This window comes from Marmota monax, unplaced genomic scaffold (assembly GCF_021218885.2).
Source record: "Marmota monax isolate L192 unplaced genomic scaffold, Marmota_monax_Labrador192_F-V1.1 WCK01_AAM20220418_F8-fsc00013, whole genome shotgun sequence".
In the NCBI taxonomy this organism is placed as follows: Eukaryota; Metazoa; Chordata; class Mammalia; order Rodentia; family Sciuridae; genus Marmota; species Marmota monax.
In genome coordinates, this window is record NW_026692202.1 from 16,326,685 (window position 1) to 16,341,189 (window position 14,505).

Here is a 14,505-nt window from a genome sequence, read left to right on the forward strand (position 1 = left end):
AGAATCATTTAATAAAGTGAAGTTTGTACAGCTGACACCACATGAAAAGTTATGCAACCTCACTGATTATGATTTCATTTCTTTTCCTCGTGAATATATTACCCACTTTTCAATTGGGCAGTTTTTAATTTTTGTTTTTTTGATATTGAGGGTTTGTATCTCTTTGCATATTCTAGATGTACTCCTTGTTAACTGTGTAACTTGGAAATAGTTTCTCCTATTCAGTAAGTTGTTATCTTTACTCTGATGAGTGTTTTCTCTGCTGTACAGAGATTTTGAGTTTGATTTAGTTCCGTTTGTCTATGTTTGCTTTTGATTCCTGTGTTTTGGGGTTCATGTCCAAAAGTTTCTTGCTGATTCCAATGTCCTGAAGTTTTCCCCTGCATTTTCTCCTAGTAGTTTTGTAGTTTCAGTCTTAAACACTTCAGTCTTTTGTCTATTTTGAGTGGATTTTTGTAACTGGCAAGACACAGGGGTCTAAATTCATTTTTCTGTATGTGGCATGTGGATATCCAATTTCCCTAGCATAATTTATTGAAAAAAATATTCTTTTTAAAATGAAAGTTCTTAGCAACTTTGTCAAAAATCAGTTAACAGTATATGTGTAGGTTTAACTTTTAAACAATCTATTCTGTTTCATTAGTCTATGTGACTTTGTACTAAGATTAACAACATTTTTTTTTTGTTGTTTTTTGTTTTGTTTTTTGGTGGGGGGATTGTACTGGGGATTGAACCACAGATCTAAATCCCCTTTAAAATGTATTATTTTGAGACAGGGTCTTGTTTAATTTCTTAGGACTGCAATAAGTTGCTAAGGCTAGCTTTGAATTTGTAAAACTCATGCTTCAGCCTCCTAAACTGCTTGGATTACAGGCTTTACCACCACACCTGGAACTAAGTTGCTTTGATTATTATTGTTTGTAGTGTATTTTGAAGTCCATTAGTTTAGTCCTTTGGTCTTTCTGTTCAAGATAACATTGGATATTTGGGTATTTTTCTGGTTCCCTACAAATTTTAGGTATGGTTTCGCTTGTTCTGTGAGGAGTGACATTCATATTTTGATAGGGATTGCACTGAATCTTCAGATTATTTTGAATAATACAGCTACTTTAAAAATATTAAGTTTTCTAATTCATGAACATGGGATCTCTCTCTTATTTTTGTTTCCTACTTAAATTCCTTCATCAATGTTTTGAAGTTTTGAGAGTATAGATCTTTTTTTTTTCTTTGCTTAAATTTTTTCCTGATTATTTTCAATTTGTGTGTGTGTGTGTGTGTGTGTGTAGTGTTGGGGATTTTAGCAAGCCCCACATATGCTAAGCATACACTCTATTGCTGAACTAAAAACCCCAGTCTCCCCCAGTTCCAAAAACAAAAAGATAACAAACAAACAAAAAAGGACATTTCTAGGTATTTTAATTTGTTATAGCTACTGAAAATGTAATTAGATTGTTTATTTTCAATTCATATTGTTTGCCAGAAGCATATCTCAGAGTAATGATATATGTATATTGAGTTTCTATGCTGCAACTTTGCTAAATCTATTTATAAGTTCCAATAGGCTTTTGGTGGAGTCTTTACAGATACACACACACACACACACACACTCTTACATATATATGTGTATATGTATGAATGGTCATGTTGTTTGCAAACACAATCAGTTTCCTCTTTCCACTTTGTTTTTCATATTAATTAATTTATTTTAATTAGGTATATATGACAGCAGAATACATTTTGATTTATTGTACACAATCACAACACAACTTTTCATTTCTCTGGTTTTACACAATATAATGTTGCATCATATATACAGTCATACATGTACCTAGGGTAATGATGTGCATCAAATTCCACCATCTTTCCTGCCCCCATATACCCTCTCCACCCCTCCTTCCCCTTTGCTCATTCAAAATTCCTCCATTTTCACATGCCTTCCCCTATTATGGGTCAGCATTCACTTATCAGAGAACATACAGCCTTTGTTTGGGGGGGGGGGATTGGTTTACTTTGCTTAGCATGTTATTCTCCAACTCCATCCATTTACCTGCAAATGCCATAATTGTATTCTATTTTAATGCTGAGTAATATTACATTGTGTATATATACCACAGTTGCTTTATCCATTCATCCATTGGAGTGCATTTAGGCTGCTTCCACAATTTAGCTATTGTGAATTGAGCTGCTATATACACTGATGTGACTTTGTTACTATAGTATGCTGATTTTAAGTTCACTTTGGATGCTCTTCATTTCTTTCCTTGCCTGATTACCCTGCCTATAAGTTCAAGTACTTTGCAAATAAAAGTGCAGATAGTAGGCATACTTGTCTTGTTCCAAATCATAGATGAAAGCTCTCACCTTCTTCCATTCAGTGTAATATTAGTTCTTGGCCTTTTTTATGAGCTTTAATATGTTATTTTTATTGTGTGCATAATTTTCTTAACATTTTTTATTATGAATGGATCCAAGATTATATTAAATGCCTTTTTTTCATCTATTGAGATATCACATACATTTTGTCCTTCATCCAATGGTGTGTTGTATCACATTTATTGAGTTGCATAGCTTAAATCATCCTTGCATTCCTGGGATGACTCTCAATAATGGTGAATGTTTTTAATGCTTTGTTGTATAATATTTGTTACTATTTCATTAAACACTTTTGCAATGATGCTCATTAAGGATATTGCCCTGCAGCTTTTCTTTTATGTTTTGTCTTTCTCTAATTTTAGTATCAGGGCTACTTTGTGTTGTACAATGTGATTGGAGAATTCTGTGATGTTCACATTTTGGAGTAATTTAAGGAGGTTGTCATGACAAATTGCTGAGGCTAGCCTCAAATTTGCAATCTTCCTGCCTCAACCTCCTGAGTTGCTGGTATTGCAAACATGTGCTACCACCTTCAGCTAGTTAGTTTTTAGATGGTCTATAGAACTCAGAAGTGAAAATGTCTGTTCCTGGGTTTTATTTCAAGGGGAGATTTTTAATTACTGATTCAATTTTGTTACTTTTACCTGTCAGTTCAGGCTCTATATTTCTTTATTGTTCAATCTTGGTAAGATATAAATTTCCAGGAATTTGTCCACTTATTCTACTATCAAACTTTCAAAGTCAGCCTCAGCAGTTTAAGAATACACTAAGGAACTTGGTGTCTTCAAATTTTCCACCATTTTTAATTTAACTTATTCAAATTTGTTGGCTTATGGTTCATAACAATCCTTACCCACCCTTTATGTTTTGTAGTATGAGTTGTAATGTCTCCCTTTTTGTCTCCGACTTTATTTATGTGATTGTTCATGTTCTCTCTCTTATTCTAGCTACGGGCTTGTGTATTTTATTTACCTTTTAAAAGAACCAGTTTTTCATTTCATTCATCTTTTGTGTTCTCCTTTTCTGCAATGCATTTATTTCTGCTATAATCTTTATTATTTATTTTTCTTCTACTGATTTTGTACTTGGTCTTTGGTTATTTTTCCAGATCCATTGGGGTGTAGTGATTTTTTTTGCTTGTTTGTTTGTTTTGTACCAGGGTTTGAACCAAGGGCCCTCAACCACTGAATTACACCTCCTCCCCCTTTTCTCAATTTTGAGACAGGGTATTACCAAGTTCTTTAGTGTCTTCTTAAACTTCTGAGTCTGATCTTGAATGTTTGATCCTCCTGCCTCAGCCTCCTGAGTCAATGGGACTATAGGTGTGGGAAAGATAATTTTTTTCTCATTTGTGGTCTTTCTGCTTTTTAAATGTGGGCATTAAATGCTATAAACTGATGCTTTTCCTGTATCTCACAAACTTTAGTATATTATGTCTGAATTTTTACTTTTTTCAAGATTATTTTTTGTATTTCCTTCTTGATTTCAGCCTTTATCCATTGGCTGTTCTGTTATCCTTTTTTTATTAACAAATAGTAATATATTATCTTTACATCTATGTTAATGTAAGAAAAATTAGCAGTTTAACTTATTTAATATTACACGATATTGTAATACTAAAATTTAGTTTGCAGTGATCCAATTAATGCATATTATCAACAATTACTTGAGATTACATAAAACACTTGTATATGCTGGGAGCCATTAGCCAAGTAGGTATGACAATTTCCTTGCCAGCGTACCCCATGTTGCTTAGTGGAAGGACTCGTGGAAATAGGAAATTTTGCAGTGACATTGCATGTAGGTGACCTTGCTCAAGGACCAAGGCGGATCCGGGTTTAGGGTGTTCCCAGTTTAGGATGATCCGGGTTTAGGGCGTTCCTGGTTTAGGACTATCCGGGTTTAGGGTGGTTCCAGATTTAAGATTATTCCTGCTGGGAATAGAGCGTATCCTGCTGCCTGAGTTCCCCTTGAGTTCTCACGGGATTCAGACAGTATTTTTGGGGAGACAGAAGGCCAGTGGATGTGAATTTGGGCAGAGAACGTGGATTTCCCCAGAACGTGATTGTAGATGGCTGGTGTGAGTTCGGGAATAAAGAGTTGCTGTTTGAATCTACAAGCTGTGTGGTGGCTCGTGATTTTGTGCCCAGCCAGACTGCGGCATGTATATGTGTCCTTGTGATCATTAAAATTCTCCCCACATATCCCCAAAAGAGCTAAAACAAAATATAATTATTGATTTAAAGAATAGAGACATTGTTATGGTTTGCATGAGAAATGAGATGTTCCTCAAAAGCTCATGTTTGAGACAAAGCAAGAAGATTTATAGGAGAAATTATAAGCCAATCAGTTAAATAATCTATAAGCCAATCAGTTAATTAATTCCCTGATGCTTATTAACTAAGTGATAACTGAAGGCAGGTCGAGTGTGGCTGAAGGAGGTGGGAGTGGGGGCATAGCTTTGGTATATATTTTGCATTTGACAAGTGGAGTCTCTCTCTACTTCCTTTTTATCACCTGAGCTTCTTTCCTCCACCACACTCTTCTGCCACGATGTTCAGCCTCACCTCATGCCCCGAGGAATAGAGTCAGCTGTTTGTGGACTGAGATTTCTGAAACTGTGAGTTCCCAATACACTTTTTCCTCTACAGCTTTTCTGGTCAGACTTTTTAGTCACAGCAGCAAAAAAAATCTGACTAACACAGCCTTTTTTGTTGTTGTTTTAGTATCTTTTTAAAATATAGATGCTGGGCATAGTGCTATATACCTATAGTATCAGCATTCAGGAGGTTGAAGCAGAAGGATCATTACACTGGAGAGTTAAATAACAACCTAGATATCATAGCAAGAATATTTCTTTTAAAAATACGTTTTTCCTATTCACTAATTTGTTGCTTTGCTTTATTTTATATACCTGAGTTTCCATGTTGAAATTTTCACAGATTGTATGAGGCTGCTTACCATCCTTACTTATATTTTTGCGTCATTTTAAATTTTTGTAAATTCACATTTAGACCTAGAGGATCAATCAGATACAGGTTTGATTTAAAGGTATGTACCAACATCAGGAGTTACAAATATATCTATTATTATTATTATTATTATTATTATTAATGTTTATTATTAATACTGATATTTTTATTTAACAGAATCATAAATAATTTTACATTTTTCATGGCTTACAAAAAAGTCAATTTATATAGAGTGATTAAAATATGTATTTTCCTGTGTTTTTATAGTCTGCTTTTATCTTTTTTAAGTTACATTCAGTATGTAAATATATATTTTTGATACAAAATCTACATAAATCTACAAAATCAAAATAATGAGTATATACCCTCATAAAATTCCCTGTGCTCCCACATATCTCCTTAATCTGTATTCTATCAGCACTATTACTAATTGGCATTTTCTAGAATTTTATTTGGATTGAGACAAATAGTATTTTCTATTTTTTCTTTTTGACATTATTTCTTCAATTCTGAGTGCCAATTTTGAGATTCGTCGATATTCAAGTATGAAGTAGCGATTAATTTTTGAAAAATTTCTGAAATATTTCACTGCATGATGTATTACTCTTTGTTTACTCATTCAATTGTTGCTGAGGTGTTAGATTATTTCTGAATCTACCAGACCTTCAAAGAAGAATTTACACCAATACTCCTCAAATTATTCCCTGAAGTAACAAAGGAGGAAACCCCTTCAAACTCACTCTATGAAGCTAGAATTACCCTGATACTGAAACTAGATAAAGATACATCAAAGAAAGAAAACATTAGACAAATATCCCTCATGAGCATCAATGCAAAAAATCTTAATAAAATACTGGAAAACCACATGCAAAAATATTAAAAAAATAGTGCACCATGATCAAGTGGGGTTTATTCCAGGGATGCAAGGTTTGTTCAACATATAGAAATCAAAAATGTAATTCATATTAATGATAAACTTACAGAATCACATGATTATCACAATAAAGGTAGAAAAAGCATTTGACAAAATACAGTATCCATTCATGTTGAAAACACTAGAAAAACTAGGGATAGTAGGAACTTACCTAAACATTCTAAAACCTATACATGCTAAACTCAAGGGCAGAATTTTAAAGGAAAAAAGAAAAAGAAGAAGAAGGAGGAGGAGGAGGACGAGGAGGAGGAGGAGGAAGAGGAATTCCCTCTAAAAACTGGAACAAGAAAGGGATTTTCTCTTTCACCATTCCTATTCAATATATTTCTTTTAAAAAAAGAACACAAAGGAAAAGTAGAGCTCAAATTATCTCTACTTGCCAAAGACATTATTCTATATTTACAAGACCCAAAAACTCCATGATAAAGCTTCTTGAAATGATAAATGAATTCAGTGAAGTAGCATGATATTAAATTAACATCCATAAATCAAATTGCATTGCTATACACCAATGTCAAATCAGCTGAAAGAGAAATCAAGAAAACTATTCCATTCAAAATAGCTTCACAAAAAATAAAGTACTTGGGACTCAGTCTAGCAAAAGAGATGAAAGACCTCAAAAATGAAAAATACAGAACACTAGGGGAAACAATTGATGAAGACCTTAGAAAATGGAAATATCTCCCATGTTCTTAAATAGGCAGAATTAATATTGTCAAAAAGGCCATACTACCAAGAACAATATACAGATTTAATGCAATTTCCATTAAAATTCCAATGATACTCTTCATAGAAATAAAAAAAGTAATCATGAAATTTATTTGGGAAAAAACGAGGCTCACAATAGCCAAAACAGTCCTTAGAAAAGTAATATAGAAGGCATCAAAATGCCATACCTTAAATTATACCTCAGAATTGTAGTAACAAAAACAGCATGGTATTGGCACAAATAGAATTGAAGACAAATGGAACAGAATAGAGGACACAGAGATATACCTACATAAATGTAGTTATCTCTTACTTAGCCAAGGTGCCATATACATACATCAAGTAGCAGATAACCTCTTAAACAAATGGTGCTGGGAAAACTGGAAATACATATGTACTAGTTTAAAATTAAACCTCTATATCTTCCCCTGCACAAAACTCAACTCAAAGTGGATCAAGGGCTAGGCATTAGACCAGAGATCCTTTGCCTACTAGTAGAAAAAGTAGGCCCAATTTTCCATCATGTTGGCTCAGAAACAGACTTCCTCAATAAGACTCCTAAAGTATGAGAAGTCAAATCAATAATCAGTAAATGGGATGACATCAAACTAAAAAGCTTCTTCATAGCAAAGGAAACAATCAATAATGTGAAGAGAGAAACTACAAAATGGGAGAAAATCTTTACCACCTGCACCTCGGCTAGAGCATTAATCTTCAGGATATGTAAAGGACTCCAAAAACTTAACACCAAAAACATAAATAACCCAATGAGTAAGTGGTCAAAAGAACTGAACAGGCACCTCACAGAAAAAGAAATACAAATGGTCAACAAATGTATGAGAAAATGTTCAACATCTCTAGCAATTAGAGAAATGCAAATTAAAACTACACTGAGATTCTACCTCACTCCAGTCAGAATGACATCTATCATGAATATAAGTAACAATAAATGTTGGCTAGGATGTGGGGGAAAAAGGTATACTCATACACTGCTGTTGGGACTGCAAATTGCTTCAACAACTATGGAAAGTAGTAAGGAGATTCCTTAGAAAATTTGGATGGAACCACCATTTGACCCAGCTATCCCACTCTTTGGCTTATGCCCCAAAGACTTAAAATCAGCATAGTACAGTGATACAACCACATCAATGTTTATAGCAGCTCAATTCACAATAATCAAACGATGTAACCAACCCAGGTGCCCTTCAACAGATGAATGGTTAAAGAAAATATGGTATATATACACAATAGAATATTACTAAGCTGTAAATAAGACTGAAATTATGGCATAATCTGGTAATTGGATGGACTGGAGAATATCATGCTAAGTGAAATAAGCCAGTCTCCAAAAACCAAAGGCAGAATGTTGTCTCTGATTTGTGAATACTAATCCACAACAAGGGATGATATAAAGGTGAAGTATAGAATTTCATTGGATTAGACAAAGATGAATGAAGAGAAGGAATGGGAGGATGGGATTAGGGGAAAAAAATGAATCAGACTTAACTCTCCTATGCTGATAAAGGAATACATGACCAGTGTGACTCCACATCATGTACAACCACAAGAATGGGATCCTAATTGGAATGGTTCACAGTATATGTATGTATATTATGTCAAAATACACCCTACTGTCATGTTTATACAAAAACAATAAATAAAAAAAAGAAAGAAATTGCCAAACTGAGCTGGGCATGTTGGCCCATGCTTACAATTTCAATGACTCAGGAGACTGAGGCAGGAGCATTGCATGTTTAAAGCCAGCCTCAGAAACTTTGTGAGACACCCTATTTCAAAGTAAAAAATAAAAAGGTCTGGGGATGTGGCTCAGTGCTTATTGGCCCCTGTTCTCAATTCCTAATACCAAAAAGATTTAAAAGATTCATAAAAATTGAAATTGCCAAACTGCCTTCCAAACTCACTGACCATTTTATACTCTCACCCATAATACATAAGAGATTCAGCTTCTCTAAATCCTTACCAGCATTTGGTATTGACAATATTTTTAAAATTCAATTTTTCTGGTTTTAGTAGCAGGTAATGCTGATTTCATAAAATGTTTTGTAAACATTATCTCCATTTCTGTTTTCTGGAAGAGATTTTTTTAAATTATGCCAATTCTTTAAACATTGGTAGCTTTCTTGAGCCAATTTTTCTGAGCCTGAAGAAATTGAGATCATTATTTAAAAATTATCCCAACACCCTGAAATAGTTAGATTTCTATTCACATAATTACTTTACACTTAGTTTTAGTTTTAGTTTCTTGTTTTTGAGGATTTGGTCCACTTATATGGGTAGTGTTGCTCATGGTATTCTTTCATTGTCTTCTTGATGCTCACAGGGTTTATTATTTGCTGTTATTATTCCCTGATACTTGCCATTTGTGTCTTCCCTATCATTACTGGGCAAGGTCAGTTGTCTTTGTTCCCCAAAAGGATTCTGTGAGTACCTACCTCTCTGTCAAGGACAGGGTGCTTGGTTAGCAGTTCCATGTGACCTCCACTGACAAAGTGGATGTTGCCTTACTAATAGACAATGGCACAAGCCCTAACTTCTTACTGGGCTTTATCTGACATCACCCTAGTGGGGATGACGAAGAGTCCGTTGTTACCAACAGATGAATGTGGAAGTCCAGGTTCCTCACATGGTTTCCAATGACACCACACAGTGAAGGGAGACCTTCTTACAAATAAGAGGTGAAAAATCTGTTCATTCTCTATTTAGACTTCTCTGATAGTTACCTGGAAAGAGGGTTGGGCACCTGGTTAGAGATTGTTTTGAGTAGGAATCATCCTTTCCTGATATGATGAAAGAAACTGTCAAACATTTTTGTTGTTGTTCTTTTGTTGGATTTTTAGTGTCTTTTGTATGAAGAAAAGGGGATATTTCCTTAAAATCTTTCATGGCTGCCTCTCATCTAGTTGTTCGGCTACAGCAAGAATTTTCCTGTTTTTTTATTATTATTTTTATTGTGATACAATAGATGCATCTGGATTGGTGATCATTTCTGTACTCAACCTGATATGTATGAAGTAATAGAAATACCAGAAAACTCACCAACAATGCCTTTCTTCTGATGCTGGGGTCCACCTCTTTTGAAGTCTTCTTGTATTTGTTTTATATATAATATACAGGGTTTTTTTAAACCAAAGATTGAACCCAGAGTCATTTAACCATCCAGCCACATCCCTAGTCCTTTTCTAAATTTTTTGTTTGTTTGTTTTTGAGACAGACTGTTGTTAAGTTGCTCAGGGCCTCAAAATTTGTTGAGGATGGCTTTAAACTTGTGATCCTCCAATCTCAGCCTCCCAAATTGCTGGAATTACAGGCCTGTGCCACCACACTCAACAATATACAGTTCAAAATAGAGAGATGTATGTCTATTCCATCACTCCAGAAGTGGAATTCTTATTTTTTTTTATTCTATATTTTTGTGTGTTTTATTTTGGGTAATTTATACAGTTATATGTCTTTAAATTCACTAATCTTTTCTTCATAAATACAAATATGCTATTCTTCTTACCCAGTGTATTTTTCAATGAACACATTTATACCTTTCAAAAATAGAAGCTTGATATGGGTCTTTGTAAAATAACTTTCACATCTCTAGTCACCTTTTAACCATGAGATATAGTTTAAATAACCCTTTTCTGCTAATTTCAACATGTGTTGGTTACATTCTGTTAATTTGTTTTGTTTTCTTTTTTTCCTCCTTGTTATGGGTTATATAATCCTGAACCATCTAATGTTGGTGAGCTTTCATTAGATGGGAGACATTGTCAATCTTACATTTTTGGATGGTGAAAATTTTTGTGTGCACAAAAATATTCTTTGATATTTTTTTCATTAATTTATTTTGAAACAGTAATCATTTGGGGATTTATTTTAATTTTTAATTATCAGAACTGGAGCTGTGTTTAATCATCAGCTAATTATTCCATACTACTCAAAGCAACTTCAGAAGAGTACCAATTATGGTTGCAAGGAACACATACTATTCTCTTCCTTTGTTGATATACACAAATTTGAGATCAGGTGGTGATTTAGAATTACATGATATTCATTGTTCCATAAGAATATGGATTCTATTTTGTGGTAGCAAAAATTGATTTATAAAGTTAATATAAAGGTAAAATTTCTTTTTGTTTTTTTGCATTTGAAGTAAAAAAGCAGAACAAAGTATATTTACAAGAACATGTGTGCAATGGAATCGGCTAACTTGTGATTTCCAGAAGTTTCAATTTTAGTGGTATAAGGTTAAAAAAAAAAAAACAAACCACAAAACAACTGTATTGTAAATATGTGTCTGTGTTTGAATGATGGTGTAGCTATGTAGCTATTATATTTCCATACTGAAGATGGGATATATGTGGTTTCAGGAGCTAAGTAAATTTTTTTCAAGTCTCCATGATAATTTGAAGAGTATTCCAATTTAAAAGTCATTATAATGCAAAGTTTTCAGGTGATAAAAATTTTACCAACTTTTATGGAGGATTATTGTGTTGCCATGCTTTCTGAGTAGTCACCCTAATTTTATCTTAATTTATTTTCTAAAATATTATTCTTCCTTTATGATCATAAATCATTCTGCTCCCTGCTAAGTACTTTTATGTCCTCAATATAATAGAAAATTATATCTCTTCTTAGTTTTAGCAAAATTGATATGTAGCTCTTTCTCACTTAAATAGCAAGTCCTAGGGCTTAATCTATTTTATGTGGAAACTCAGGTTAAAGTTTATATGTTTATATGCCATCTGCTTCTGGTTTTCATGTCTTTATTTTGATAAAAATGAAATGTTCAATTTAATTTTATTTATAAATACAAAATTTTATTTTGATTAAACAAAGACTTGTATTTTTTTAACTGTGCAAAATTGAATCAGCTGATTAGATTAACACTTTTTAGAAATATATTAATCTCTGGTTTATAACTACTTGCTGTAAATTGTTTACCATAATTATATTACACTGTGATTTTAATGGAACAAAAGAAATTGTAAGATTCTATGATAAGGAGCTGGGGTTGTGGCTCCGAGGTACAGCGCTCGCCTAGCACATGCAGGGCCCTGGGTTCAATCCTCAGCACCACATAAAAATAAATAAATAAAGATATTGTGTCCAACTAAAAAATAAATATTTTTTTTAAAAAGAGTCTATGATAAAATAGCTATATTAGGTTTCTACTGTTTCCGTAACAAATTACTAAAAATTTAAGGGCCTAAAACAATGCAAGCATTATTTTGTTAATTTCCACAGGTTATAAATCCAATGTAGGTTTTACTACACTGAGTTCAAGGTGTCACCAAGTGTGTGTTCCTTTCCAGAGGCTGTGGAAACAAATCTCTTCCTGCATCCTTTAGAGGTTATCCACATTCTTTGACTCTTATCCACCTTTCTCCATCTTCAAAGCCAGTAGTGTTGAATAGCTCTGTTTTTTTGTGTTTTTTTTTTTCCTCCTAACATTACTTTTCTTCTACTTCTTTGAAAGATTATATTGGCCCAGTCAGAGGGATTATCTATGAAAATTTTTGTGTTTTAAAAAGAGTTTATTAGGCTGGGTGCAGTGGCACACACCTGTAATCCCACTGGCTTGGGAGGCTGAGGCAGGAGGATTTAGAGTTCAAAGCCAGCCTCAGCAATGGCAAGGCTTGCTAAGCAAAATCCTTGAGATCCTGTCTCAAATAAAATACAAAACAGGGCTGGAGATGTGGCTCAGTGTTTGGGTGCCCCTGAATTCAATCCCTGATTCCCTCCCCAAAAAAGTTTATTAACAACATTACTTTATTGGCAATCTTATACATTTTGCCTTGTAACCTAACATAATCACAGTTTCTAAGCATTAAGACATGATCATCTTTGAGGGTGGGCTGTACTGTGCACCCAGACAGCCATAGAGAAAACCCTTACTAATGAAATATTAATAAATAAAATAGAGCAGAAGATATGTTAACAATCCATGAGAGTTTAGCTCTATGGCACAACTTTCTTTTTTTTTTGGGGGGGGGGGATATTTAGTTAACTTTGGATTGTTTCAATTTATTGATATTATTGAAAAACTTTCCCATTTTTTTAGTTGAGGATTTGACTAAGTCAGCTGAAACACAGTTTTAAAAAATCTCATTTAAGTTAAAATAGAATCTCTGAGAGTGGAGCTTAGTTTATCAAGTGAGTCACACTGTTGTCAGAGCTGAGAATTGAAAGGCCACTTAGTAAATAACACGATGGTGCCATCCATACAGCTTTCCCCATCACATCAAAGAGAAAGTAATAGAATAAGCACACAGATGAGCTATAGGATAGTCCCCAAGTAAAGAGTCTGTAAAAATGCTGCTAAAGGCTGCTGTGTCTGCCCCATAGCTGGTTCATGAAACTAGAGAATATTTTTTGTAGATTTCCTGGAAGGTCGTACATTTTTTAATACTTTTAGAAGATTACATGAAATATTACAGTTAAAGCATAAAGACTTGAAGTGAAGAGAGACCTTTTTTTAAAATGTCAGTTGGAATGTCAGCTCTAGCCATATATTTTCCTTACTCAAGAGCTTTGCTTCCTCCTTTAGAAAAAATTCTATCAGTCAGTATATATATTCCCTTCCTTGTTTGACAAACAATAAGGAATTACACATGCAAATGTGAGTTTATTGCAAATAGAGATCTCTGGAACCTTTCAGAAATCAGCATGCAGGATAGAGTATATATGGTTCAAGACAAAACAGGCAGCCCCAGATCTGCAGCCAAGATAGTTGGCAGTCCAAATGTTCAGCTGAGTGGAATGCAGTGGGAAGAAAGCTTCCCTGTGGTAGACGACTGAAAGGGTTTGGCAGATAAAACCAGAAAGGCACAATGTGACGTGGTGGGGAAAATATGTTGACTGAGGACAGAGATTCTTTCTTTACTGCCATTGTAAAATTTCTTATGATATTGGATTTTTTTATCCATTTGCATAGATGGGAATAGGAATGGAAATGTATTTCTAAAATATCCACATTTTAATGACCTCTAAAGTCTGAATATTTGTATACCAATTACATTTCTGTTTAGTATTTGCATTTGATTCATAATCCAGTGCATATATAAAGCTGGTTATGTTTTTTTTTTCTTTTAAAACTTTTATATATTTATGTGAACACTTGTAACTTTCCTGACTTTAAAATTGCTATTGAGCCTTCTGGGAGTAAGTTAGATTTTAATATGTTTACTTTTCCTATAACCTTGTTTGTGTGTAGCAAGCACAGAAGTCATTTCCGCAATGTAAGGGAGAGTTTCTCCCTTGAGTTTTTTGACATCTGTACTAACCCCAGAAAGGTGTTTGTTCTCCAAAGTTTCCACACAAGAAACAGATATTAGTGTTTTGCACATTTCTTTTTTTTTTTTTTTGGTGTTGAATGTTCTAGAGGAATGAAGAAAAAATGTGAAGGGGGGAAATACGATGGACCTAGAGAAATAGCACATAGTCAAAAGAAATGCCAACCAAACAACCAGCCAGTATTCATATATTTTAAATCTATGAATATATATG